Source organism: Chiloscyllium punctatum, chromosome 10 (assembly GCF_047496795.1).
Source record: "Chiloscyllium punctatum isolate Juve2018m chromosome 10, sChiPun1.3, whole genome shotgun sequence".
Lineage (NCBI taxonomy): Eukaryota > Metazoa > Chordata > Chondrichthyes > Orectolobiformes > Hemiscylliidae > Chiloscyllium > Chiloscyllium punctatum.
This window is the reverse complement of record NC_092748.1, coordinates 27,239,293-27,251,827: the sequence shown is the minus strand read 5'-3', so window position 1 is coordinate 27,251,827 and position 12,535 is coordinate 27,239,293.

Sequence of the window (12,535 nt, the reverse complement as noted above, 5' to 3'; positions counted from 1 at the left end):
TCGAAACTGCGTATTCGTGTAGTGCTGTAGACCACAGCAGCAGGAGAAGCAGACATGCATTCAACCACAACCTGAAACATTTTGCCAAGGTAACACCTCAGTCTGTCATTACCATCAACACCATCTATGGCTCAGTGATGAGTGTGGGTGAAGATTTCAGAGTCAGAACCACATGAATTTTAACCAGATGCTAACGCATTAAAGCTACCAGACTTGACCAACAGATCTGATTGAAGCTCTGCAGTCCTGTGACATTCAGTTATAAATGGTGATGGACGATTTAACAAATGACTGGAGGAGAGGGCTCCACAAACATCCCCATCCTAAATAATGGAAAGACCTGCACATCAGTGTAATAGAGAAAGGTGTTTTATCTGCACCATCTTCTGCCAGAAGTGTTGAGTTGATGATACACCTCACCCTCATCATGATGCCCACAGAATCACAGATGCCAGTCTTCAACCAATTTGATTCACTTCACGTGACATGAAGAAACAGGTGAACACAGTAGATATGACAAAGGCAATGGGTCCTGACTCCATTCCTGCAATGGGACTGAAGACTTGTGCTGCACAACAAGCCGTGTCCCTGGGGACGCTGTTTCATTCCAGCTCCAACTCTGACGTCTCCCTGGTAATGTGGAAAATTACTAAACTAAGTCCCATCCCCTAAAATGGGAATAATTACAAACTGACCAATTACCACCTCCTTATTCCCATCACAACAGTTAAATTGGTGGGAGTTCTTTTTGACAGAGCTGTCAAGCAGCACAGAAATAACCTGCTCAGTGTGGTTTTTGACAGGTTCCCATGTGAAGGTGGTGCTGTTGTGGAAATGTTACTGGATTACTAATCCAGATCAGGCTCATGCTCTGGCAGAGCGAAGAAGGTAAAAACAATTCATAAAATATCGAGATCTAAAATCTGGGGTCAGTAGCGGTGAGGTTGAAGTCAATATCGATTGTAAACAGAATTTCCTTTTCCAATGTACTTTTAGGAAGTGAATCTCCCGTGATTTCCTGGGCTGGCCTAAAAGTGACTCCAAAGACCCTGACATGGGATAAACATTTCAATGGTCTCTGAAACGGCCAAGCAAGGGCACTCATTTGCATCAAACTACTCCGAGATCTGAAAGGATGAAACCAGACAGAACACCCGGCCTCAGCATCAGCATCGGAAAAGGGAACGGGAAACACAGTCCTGTCGACAATGCAGTGACCTCCTTCCTAACATCTGAGAGCTCATGACAACATTTACAGAGCTTTCCCACAGACTGCACAGAAACAGCGGAAAGGAGTAGGTCATACAACACATTGAACCTCCCCCATTCTAGTTCATGGAAAAAATCTCCTCAATGCACTTACCCCATATGATATACATACCCGTTAATGTGGGTAACCTTGGGGAACTATAAAATAGGAAGAGCAGTCGTACGTTTTGTCAATCGAGTTTGCTACCCAACTCAATGTAATGATGGCTGGCCCTTTATTTCCACACCGTACTCCTGCTCTCCCACCATCCCTTTACTGTCTCTAAATCCTTATTTCTAATCAGTATCTTGGTTTCCAGGTGCGAGCAAATTCCCCAGATTCACCAGTCTGTGAATGCATACATTTATTCTCATCACAGTGCAGAGTGACCTGCCTGTACCTAATACCGTGGCCGTTTGTTTTAGGCACCACAGCCTGGGGAATTATCATCCCTGCTTCCAATCTGTCACACCCTGTCAGAGATTTGTATATTTCACTAGATCTCAATTCATTTTCCTAATCCCCATGGAATACAGGCCCAGTCACCCCAAACTCTGCTCCCACAACAAGCCTGTCATACCAGAGATCAGTCTGGTCATCCTTCACTGCTCTCCATCAATGTCAGGTTTGTCCTTTATTAGGTAAGGAGACCAAAACTGCACACAATACTGCACAATGTTCGAGATGATATCTCACCAAGGGCCTGTACAGCTGCAGTAATACACCTTTTCTCCTGGACTCACATCCCCCTGAAATGAAGCTCAACACACCATTTATCTTCCTCACTGCTTTCTGTTTCTGCAATATTACTTTCTGCGACTGGTGTACAAGGAGATGCAGATCCTTTTCAGTGTTGCAGCTCCCCACTTGATGGGTCTGTGTACACTGGTCAGCGTGCCAATGCCATTCCTAGTATTGACTTCTGGTTGCAGAACTTACTGTACTGCATGGGCCTCAGAGGTTTATGCAGAAGGAAACAACAAAAAAGGAGCATACATCCCTTTGTAGATCAACATGTTTCAACCAATCCCTTTCAAATGGTAGGCTGCAAATTTATCGTTTCCACCAAAGGGCACACCATCACCTCTATCCACATTGTTCTCCATCTGTCACGTATTTACCCATTCACTCCACTTGTCTTAGTCTTCTCGGTGCTTATTTACATCCTCCTCACCCACTCACAATCCCTCATCCGTTAGTGCTGTCAGCAGGTTGGGATATATTGTATCTGATTCCAGCAACCAAATGTTTAAAGGGCATTGTGAATAGCTGGGCCCCAAGCACCACTCCCTGTAACACCTCAGCAACCGTCCTCTGTTAATTTATATTTATTTATTTTGTGAATCTCGGAGTCACTGGCTGGGCCAGCATTTATTGCTTGTCCCTAATTGCCCTTGAGAAGGTGGTGGTGAGCTGCCTTGTTGAACGCTGCAGTCCACCTGCTGTGGTTGATCTCCAATGTCATTAGGGAGGGAATCCCAGGATTCTGACCCAGTGACTGAAGGAGCGGTGATATATTTTCAAGTCAGGATGGTGAATGGCTTGGAGGGAACCTGAAGATAATGGTATTCCCATACATCTGAAGCCCTTGTCCTTCTAGATAGACATGGTCGTGAGTTGGGAAGATGGTCTCTGAGGATCTTTGGAGAATCATTTCATTGCAGCATGTAGATGGTAAAACACTGCTGCTGCTGCTGAGCGTTGATGGTGGAACATTGTGGATGAAGGGACAGTCAGACTGGTTGCTTTGTCCTGGATGGTGTAAAGCTTCTTGAGTGTTATTGGGGCTGCACTCATCCAGGCAAATTGAGAGACTTCTATCACACTTCTGACTTATGCATTATAGACGATGGACAGACTTTTGGAAGTCAGGATGTGAGTTACTCGCCGCAGTATTCCTAGCTTCGGACCTGCTCTTATAGTTACTGTGTTCATGTGGCGACACCAGTGAGTTTCTGAGCAATGATTACCCACCAGGAATTTTCTGCTGGGGGATTCAGTGATAGAAACACCATTGAATGCCAAGGGGCAGGTTAGATTATATTTTATTGGTGATGGTCACGGTCTGGCATTCGTGGGGGCCGAATATTACTTGCCACTTGTCAGCCTGGATACTGTCCAGATCTTGTCACATTTGAACATGGCCTAATTCAGTATCTGAGGAGCCACAAATGTTGCAAAACATTGTACAATCATTGGCGAACATCCCCACTTCTGACCTTAAAATGGAGGGAAGGTCATTGATGAAGCAGCCCTGAAGAAGCTTTTGGTCACTGCTCGAGGGACTCCTACAGACTTGAAGCTGAGTTGACTGACCTTCATCAACCATGACCATCTTCCTACATGTCAGGTATGATTCTAACCAGCAGGGAGTTTGCCCCTGATACCCATTGATTCCAGTGTAACTGAGGCCCCTTGATACCACACAGGGTCGAATGCAGCCTTGATTTAAAGGGCTGTCACTCTCACTCTACCTCTGGAATTCAGCTCTTTTGTTCATGTTTGAACCACGGTAATGAGGTCAGGAGCTGAGTAGCCCTGGTGGAGCCCAAACTGGGCATCATTGACCAGGATATTGCTGAGCAGGTGCTGCTTCAAAGCACTGAGACCTTCCACCATTTTACTGATGATCGAAAGTAGACTGATAGAGTGGTAATTGGCCGGATTGAATTTGTTCTGCTTTCTATATACAGGAGATACTTGGGGTAATTTTCCACATTATCGGGAAAAGCCATTGTTGTAACTGCATTGAAACAGTTTGGCTAGGGAAGTGGCAAGTTATGGAGCTCAAGTTTTCAGTACTATTGCCAGAATGTTGTCAGAGTGTGGATCCTATGGACTAACCAGTATCTCCAATCGTTTCTGGATATCGCGTGGACTGAATCAAATTGGTTGATGACTGGTAACTGAATTGCTAAGGAACACTGGAGGAAGCTGAAATGGATCATCCACTTAGCACTTCTGACTGAAGATTGTTGCGAATGCATCAGCCTTATCTTATACACTGAAGTGCTGGGCTCTTCCATCATGGAGGAAGGGGTTATTTGTGAATTGTTTAATTGTTCCCGTTTCTCGGCTAGATGTGGAAGGACTGCAGAGCTTAGATCTGATCCTTTGCTTGTGGGATCACTTAGCTCTGTCTATCACTTACTGCTTATGCTGTTTGGCGCACAAGTAGTCCTGTTTGGTGGCTTCACCAGGCTGACACCTCATTATCAGGTATGCCTGGTGCTGCTCCTGCCATCCTGCCCACTCCACTGAACCAATGTTGATCCTCTAGATTGATGGCAATTGTTGTGAGGGGGATATACCAGGCCATGAGGTTATGCTGGAGTACAATTCCGCTGTTATTGATGACCCACAACACCTTCTGGTCATCCAGATTTGAGCTGCTAGATCTGTTTGAAGTCTGTCCTATTTAGCACTGTGATAGTACCGGCCAAAGTGGTGGAGGTTATTCTCAATGTGAAGGTGTGACTTTGCCTCCACAATGACTATGCGGTGGTCATTCTTACCGATAATGTCATGGACAGATACTTCTGCAACTGGCAGATTAGTAAGGCTGTGGTCAAGTATATATTTTCCTCTTGTTGGTTCCTTCACCACCTGCTGCAGAACCAGTCTAGCAGTTATATCCTTTAGGACCCGGCCAGCTCGATCAGTAATGCTGTAGCTGAGGTACTGTTGGTGGTGAACATTTAAATCCCCCACCCAGAGTACATCTTGCATACGTGCTACCCTCAAGTGCTTCCTCTAAGTGTTGATCAGCATGGAGGAGTACTGACTCATCAGTTGAGAGAGGCTGGCACATGGTGATCAGCAGGAGGCTTCCTTTCCCATATGCAAACTAATGCCATGAGACTTCATGGGATACGGAGTCACTGTTGAGGACTTCAAGAGCAATTCCCTTCCAAATGTATCCCACTGTGCCGCCACTTCTGCTGTGTCCGTCCTGCTGATGAGACAGGAGATGTTCGGGGACGGTAATGGGGAGTCTGGGACATAGTCATACTCACAGAATCATACCTTACTGACAATGTCAGGCTGTTTCTTGACGAGTATTTAATTCTATTCACTGTTTCCTGCCAGCTGTCCCATTCTAGAAACATGGCCATATATTAGCCCCAATCCACTCAGATTTGATTTTACAAATTGGGCTTGGAGCTTTACCAACATTTTTCTAAAAATCAACATGTTTTACATCCATTGCTTCTCTTTCATTTGTCTCCCAGTCTGTTTCTCAAACATAATTCCCATTTCATAAATCTATGTTAGTGTTGTCTATGACCATTACTTTCATCCACAATAATTTCTGCGAAACCATTTACTTACTATGTTCTATGTTCCATGTACTCTATCATTTTCCCACATCAGACTTGGTTTTCCTTATATTATTAGAAAGTTTTGTGAAGACAGAACTGAAGTATGGTTTCATAGTTCTGCCATTTCCCTGTTCCCCATTCTCCATTCTCTGGTTTCAAACTGTAACAAAACTGCACTTGTTTTCTCATATTTCTCACATTGACATAATTTAACAAGCTAACACTGTTATAACCCTTATGAATATAACTCTTCAGAAACCCATCACTTCCTGCCTTAAATTGCTCAATAATTGACCTTCCACACTATACACTCACAGGAGCATAGACTCTGTGCCAACAGAAATACGCACGATCTATACTCGTCCCACATTCCTTCACCAGGCCCAGAGCCTGGAATGTTATGACACTTCCAAGTGCTTGTCCAAGTATTTTTTAATGATTGTGAGGTTACCCGTGATAATTCCCCTCTCAGGAAGTAATCCCAGAACACCACACCTCGAGGTGAAAAAATGCTTAAGTCATCGCTGAACCACAAACTCTTCACTTTAAGAGTGTGCTCCTTTGTTCTTGACCCTCTGACTAAAAGGAACAGCTGCTGTCTATCCACCCTCTCCGTGTCGCTTATAATCTTATCCTTCTGAATCACGGACTCCTCAGCTTTTTCTGCTCCAAAGTAAACAACCGAGTTTATCCAGCCTCACTCCATAGCTTATATGCTCCATCCCAGGGAACATCCTGGTGAATCACCTCTGCACTCCCTCCAGTACAATCACATCCTTCCTGGAATGTGGCTCCCAGAGCTACATACAGTACTCCATTTTGGCCTAACCAAAGCCCTGTATTGCTCTTATAATCTATGCCCTCATTAGGAAATGCTACACCCAAGGTCCAATTCTTAACTAGTCCATTAACCTGTCCAGCAGAAAGTGAGGAATGCAGATGCTGGAGATCAGAGCTTAAAAAATGTGTTGCTGGAAAAGCGCAGCAGGTCAGGCAGCATCAAAGGAGCAGGAGAATCAACATTTCGGGCATCCGCCCTTCTTCAGGAATCTGCCCAAAACGTCCTGCTCCTTTGATGCTGCCTGACCTGTTGCGCTTTTCCAGCAACACATTTTTAAGCATTAACCTGTCCAGTCACATTCAGGGATGTGTGGAGAAGCACACTCTGAGGTTACCAGTGTGCTGCCATTCATTGAGTCCTCCCCTGCCTGGTTCCTTCTCCCAAAGTGCATCACCTCATATTTATCAGGGTTACATTCCATCTGCCATTGATGTGCCCAACTGACCATTTCATCTGCATCTTCCTGTAACTTAAGGCCTTCCTCCTCACTGCAAACCAACCGGTCAATCTTTATGACAAATGTACACTTACTTATCACACCTTTCCCACTCTTCACCGAGCCCCCTCCACATTCACATCTATATTTTTTTAATGAAAAAAACAAACAATAAGGGACACAGCACTGATCCCTGTGGTACACCAGGGAATATGGTCTCCAGTCGCTCAAACAGCCTTCTCCGACTACCCTCTGCCTCCTGTCACTAAGGCAATTTTCATTGTAACTTGTCAAGTTATCCTTCATATTGTGAGATTTTACATTAATTTTCAGTTTCCCAGCTGGAAATTTGTCAAAGGCCTTCCCACAAAACTAAACAATCGACCTCCTCAAACTAATTCAATCAAATCCATTGAATGTGACTTCCTTCTGATGGAATGATAATTATCCCTGATCAAACCTTGTGACTCTGATTGGAGTTCAATTTTCTCCTTCCCTATTTTATCCAGTAGTTTCCTTAACAATGATCTAATACTCGCTCGTCTATAGTTCCCTGGTCTATCTCTCCCACCCTTAATGTGAAGTGGAATCGTATTAGCAGTTCTCCAGTTCTCTGGCACATCCCCTATGGTCAGATTCTAATTAAAATATTCAGTCAGGGTCTTTCCTCCCTTGACCCCAACAACCGCCTGTGATACAACTCATTGACTGAGTTTATCGTGGGGGAGCACTTTGGGACCAGTAAACATTGTTCTATTAATTTTCAGATAGTTATGGAGAAGGACAAAACTGGTCCTCAGGTTCATGTTCGAACTTGGGGCGTGGCTCAGGTCCAGGCAGCTGGGATCAAGGGAATCCCTGGAGACATATAAGAGATGCAGGAGTTTACTGAAGAAGGAAATCAGTAGGGTGAAAAGGGGGCAAGAAAGAACCTTGGCTGAGAAAATTAGGATGAATCCAAAAATATTAAAAGAAAAAACAATAACTGAGGAGAAAATAGGACACCTCAAAGACCAATGTGGACAAGTATGTGTGGAACTATCAGAGATGATTGAAGTCCTTAACGAATATTTGTACTCTATATTTACCATGGAGAAAGACATGATGACTTGCGAACTTGAGGAAGTTAGTAGTGATATTTTAGGGACAATCGATATCATAGTAGAGGAGATTTTGGACGTACTAGAATGTTTGAAAGTTGATAAATCTCACGGTCCTTACCCAATATATCCAAGAGCACCTCAAGGGGCTCCAGAAGAATTTGCGGGGACCCTGGCTTATAATGTTGATTATCATTAAAGTAATGTCCCGGAAGACTGGAGGATAGAAAGTATTGTGCCCTTATTCAAGAAAAACTGAACAAAAAAAGCCTTGGAACTATAGATCAGTAGGTAAGTTACTTGAGAAGGTTCTGCGGGATAAGATGTACATGTATTTAGAAAGACAGGATTTGATTAGGAATAGTAAGTGTGGCTTTATGCGAGGAAGTTTATGCCTGACAATTTTCTTAAAGTAATTGGATAATGTGACCAGGAAGATTGACTTGGTTAGGGCAGTAGATGTCGAAACTTGTGGTGTTGGAAAAGTGCAGCAGGTCAGGCAGCATTCGAGGGCAGGAGAATCTATGTTTCGGACATAAGCCCTTCATCAGGAACGTCCAAGACATTGTTCCTCTGAAGCTGCCTGACCTGCTGCAAATTCTTCTGGAGCCCCTTGAGGTGCTCTTGGATATATTGGGTAAGGACCGTGAGATTTATCAACTTTCAAACATTCTAGTACGTCCAAAATCTCCTCTACTATGATATCGATTGCCCCTAAAATATCACTACTAACTTCCTCAAGTTCGCAAGTCATCATGTCTTTCTCCATGGTAAATATAGAGTACAAATATTCGTTAAGGACTTCAATCATCTCTAATAGTTCCACACATACTTGTCCACATTGGTCTTTGAGGTGTCCTATTTTCTCCCCAGTTATTGTTTTTTCTTTTAATATTTTTGGATTCATCCTAATTTTTCCAGTGCTACACGTTTCGACACTGATCTCCAGCATCTGCCGTACTCACTTTCTCCATGGGCGGTAGACTTAATCAATATGGATTTCAGTTACAAGCAGAAAAGAATGAAGCTTCTAAGCCCATGGAGCCTGATATACAATTACAGGAGGAGGCCAATAAGCCCCGAGGGTCTATAAAACTTTAACCAGATAATGCAGCACCAGTCTCCAGTTGCACAGCAACAGGATCAGTCTATTCAGCTACTTGAAGTCAGTAACACAGGAAAAGGAAGAGGCCACAAAGTGACTGGACTATGCGGAATACTGGAATAAAACCAAGCTACATAGCCCCTCAGACCTGCCCTTTCATTCAATAAGTCAGGGCTGATCTGCACTCGGCCGCAATTTCTCTTTCATGCCCAATTCTTTGTAGCCCTCGATTCTCTCTCGGGTCAAAATCCATTGACACCCACTCGCACCCCCTAAACATTTCAGTGATGTAGCCTCCCCTAACTGTCTGGTTCCGAACATCACTACCCCCGAGAGAAGAAAACACTCCCCACACATATACCTTGGCCTATTGACATGTATAGAAGATATGAACACAGCGTAAAATGACTGGCCCTGATATCAAGACAGGATTTGATAAAGCAAGATGTCAAGGAGACTGAACAAAATCGAACTTGATTGAAATCAGTTGTAAAATCCCTGCTGGTTGAATCATTCAGAAAACAATGGGGCTGGTGGACATCAATCCTCCCAGTCCCTGGATATCTCTGTGGGCAATCCTCAGGGTAGCTTCTTTGGCACAAACATCTTCAGCTGCTTCATCAATGTCTTTCCCTCTATCATACGATCAGAGTTGGAGATGTTCTGTGAAGATTATACAATGTTCAGAACAATAAGTCACCTCCTAAGGTACTAAAGTATCAAATCTGGACAACATTCAAGCCTGTTCTGTTAATGTATCGGTAACATGAATCAAAAGCACTGCTGGGCACTAAACATTTCCACGGTTAAAAGAAAGAGGAACCACTTCAGCATCTCTAGCTGGTTTCACAGTAATATAAGAAAGCCATTCAACCCATCAGATCTATTGGATAACAAGAGGCGCAATGGGTTCACTCACTCCTGCCTGTTACACAAGAAGACAATTAAAAAAAAAACAGCAGGTGTTGGAATCCAAAATACACACGCAGGAAGCATCAAGACTTTGAGAAGTGAATGCCTTGGATATAATCCTTCGTTAGGATTGTGGTTGGGAGTAAGGGGGTCTATAGATAAAGGGGTGGGTGAGGAAGGAGGGGGCAGAGTGGCGAGGTGGGAATAAGTGAGCACAGATAAAGGGTATCAAGCGGGTTGGTGATGGGAGTGCTGAATCTAGTTGGTAGCAGGACAAAAGATTGCTCAGAGGAATGGAAGGCAGGGGAGGGCTTGGGAAGGGAGTCGGGGGGATTGGAAGGGAGGTTATTTAAAATTGGAGAATTCGAATGTTGAGTCCCCGGGGTGTCGGTTGCACACGTGACAGATGAGATCTTGTTCCTCCAAATTATGATTTGGTTCATTGTGGCAATGGAGGAGGCCAAGAATGGCCATGTTGGAAAGGGATTGGGAAAGAGAATTGACATAGGAACTGACAACTAACGACCCTTTCTTTCAGCTTCCAACCAAATTCATCCTTCCCATCGCCCAACCAGGTTGCACCTAGCACTTGTGTCCACATATCCATAACTCGCCAACTCCCTGATCTCCCCATCCTAACCACTCCCTTCCCTCTTTATCTGCAGCTCCCCCACACCCCCTACCCCTGTTCTGAAGAATGGTTATATCTGAAATGTTGACTTTCCCAGCTCATGATGTTGCTTGGCTTGCTATTTTCTTCCAGCCTTCTGTTTGTCTCCTATAACTCAGGAAGATAGAGTCTAGTCAGCACAATGTGCTGGTAGGCAGGTACCACGGGCTGCCTACTGAAGTCCTTGAACCTCTGCCCTCGCGCCAGGAGGAATTCATTCAGTTCCTTGAGACACTGACACATGAACAAAAGAGGCCATTCAGCCCCTCCAAACTGTTAGACTGAAATAGGAGGATGTCATTGTTGCTGCAACATGACAAACCTATGAGGCATAAACTGCAAAGACAGACTGCTCCATGTTGTTCCTCCTGGCTCCATTGCTAAAGGTACACACGTGTTATGTTAACGTGGTTTGCTGACCATGAGGAGGGAAAGTGATTGGTTTGTGTCAAGTACCAAGGAGGCATCTTCCATCTCCGAGATGTTATAGACTTTGCTAGACTACTCAAAACATTTTTAAGCAGGCAGCCCAGAGCATACCTTTGCAATTTGTTTCGGTAAGCGTACAATGAAAATTAGCCGGAGTATTTTAGCTAGGTTGACTACCAGATTTTAAAACAGACAAAATCTTTATTCATAAAATTACACAATGCAACACAAACAACAGAATAAAGGATCATGACAGAATTAAACCAATTCAGCTAGACTTAATATGCTGTTCCGAATGTACACAACTGTCCCAATAGGCAAACTCCCAATATAAATCAGTACAAATGGAACACATACTTCCAGGTTGAAGTTGAAGGTCAGAAAAGAGAGAGAATTTCCACACAGCTCCCAGTTGAACTTCCTAGTTCAAAACTCAACTGCAAACAGCTCAGCTCAGCTCAGCTTGTTCAGCTAAAATAGCTCATCACTCTCCGTTCATTATACTGGTCACTTATAAAGGATGACCACTTTGGCCTGAAGTCTCATTTATTTCCATATAAACAAAAGGTCTCTGAAAATCCTTTTCATCTCTGTACCAAACCAGACAGATCTGAGCTTGGCCTCGTTTTATTGTCCCTCTGAAAAAAAACAAGGGCAGAGTCTCCTTGATACTGGATTAGTGGTGCTGGAAGAGCACAGCAGTTCAGGTAGCATCCAACGAGCAGCGAAATCGACGTTTCGGGCAAAAGCCCTTCTCTCCTTGAGTCAAGGAACAGCTTTTTGACAAAAAAGGGACTAGCTTTGTGACATGTCTCCCCTCCCTTAAAAAAAGAACTATCAATGCTAAAAGATGGCTGCATTTTTAACCCTTCAAACCCAGTTAGTAGTCTCAAAACTGGTAGCTAAACTATACTAACTGTAAACATTGAGACATGCACAAACCCATGCAAATTCAGGTCGCGGTACACCCACCACTGCACACCTCCATATCTCATTCGATTCTCAATAACTCATCAGTTTTCATGTTTTCATGATCTGCCACATGCGCAATGGTCAGATTGAATGGCTGCAACAACAAGCTCCATCTAAATAAACAGTCTGACATTTTTGTCCTTAATATTTTCCACAAATGTCAATGTGTTGTGATCAGAGTACACGATTGTCTCAGATGCATTGCTGGTAATATAAACACAGTTATGGTGTAATGCCAACACCAACTTTAAAGTCTCTTTCTCCACTGTTGAACATTTCTGTGGATGAACGTTCGACTTCCCAAAAAAATACCCGATAGGTCTTTCTATTCCCTCATCATCCTCCTGCAGGAACACCAGACCAATGCCCACATCACTGGCATCGATAGCCACCTTGAAAGGCTTCGGGTAATCTAGTGTAGCTAATACTGGGGCCAGTGTTAACACAGTCTTTAGGCTGTAAAATGCCTTTTGACAGTCCTCTCTCCACTGAGAGTTCT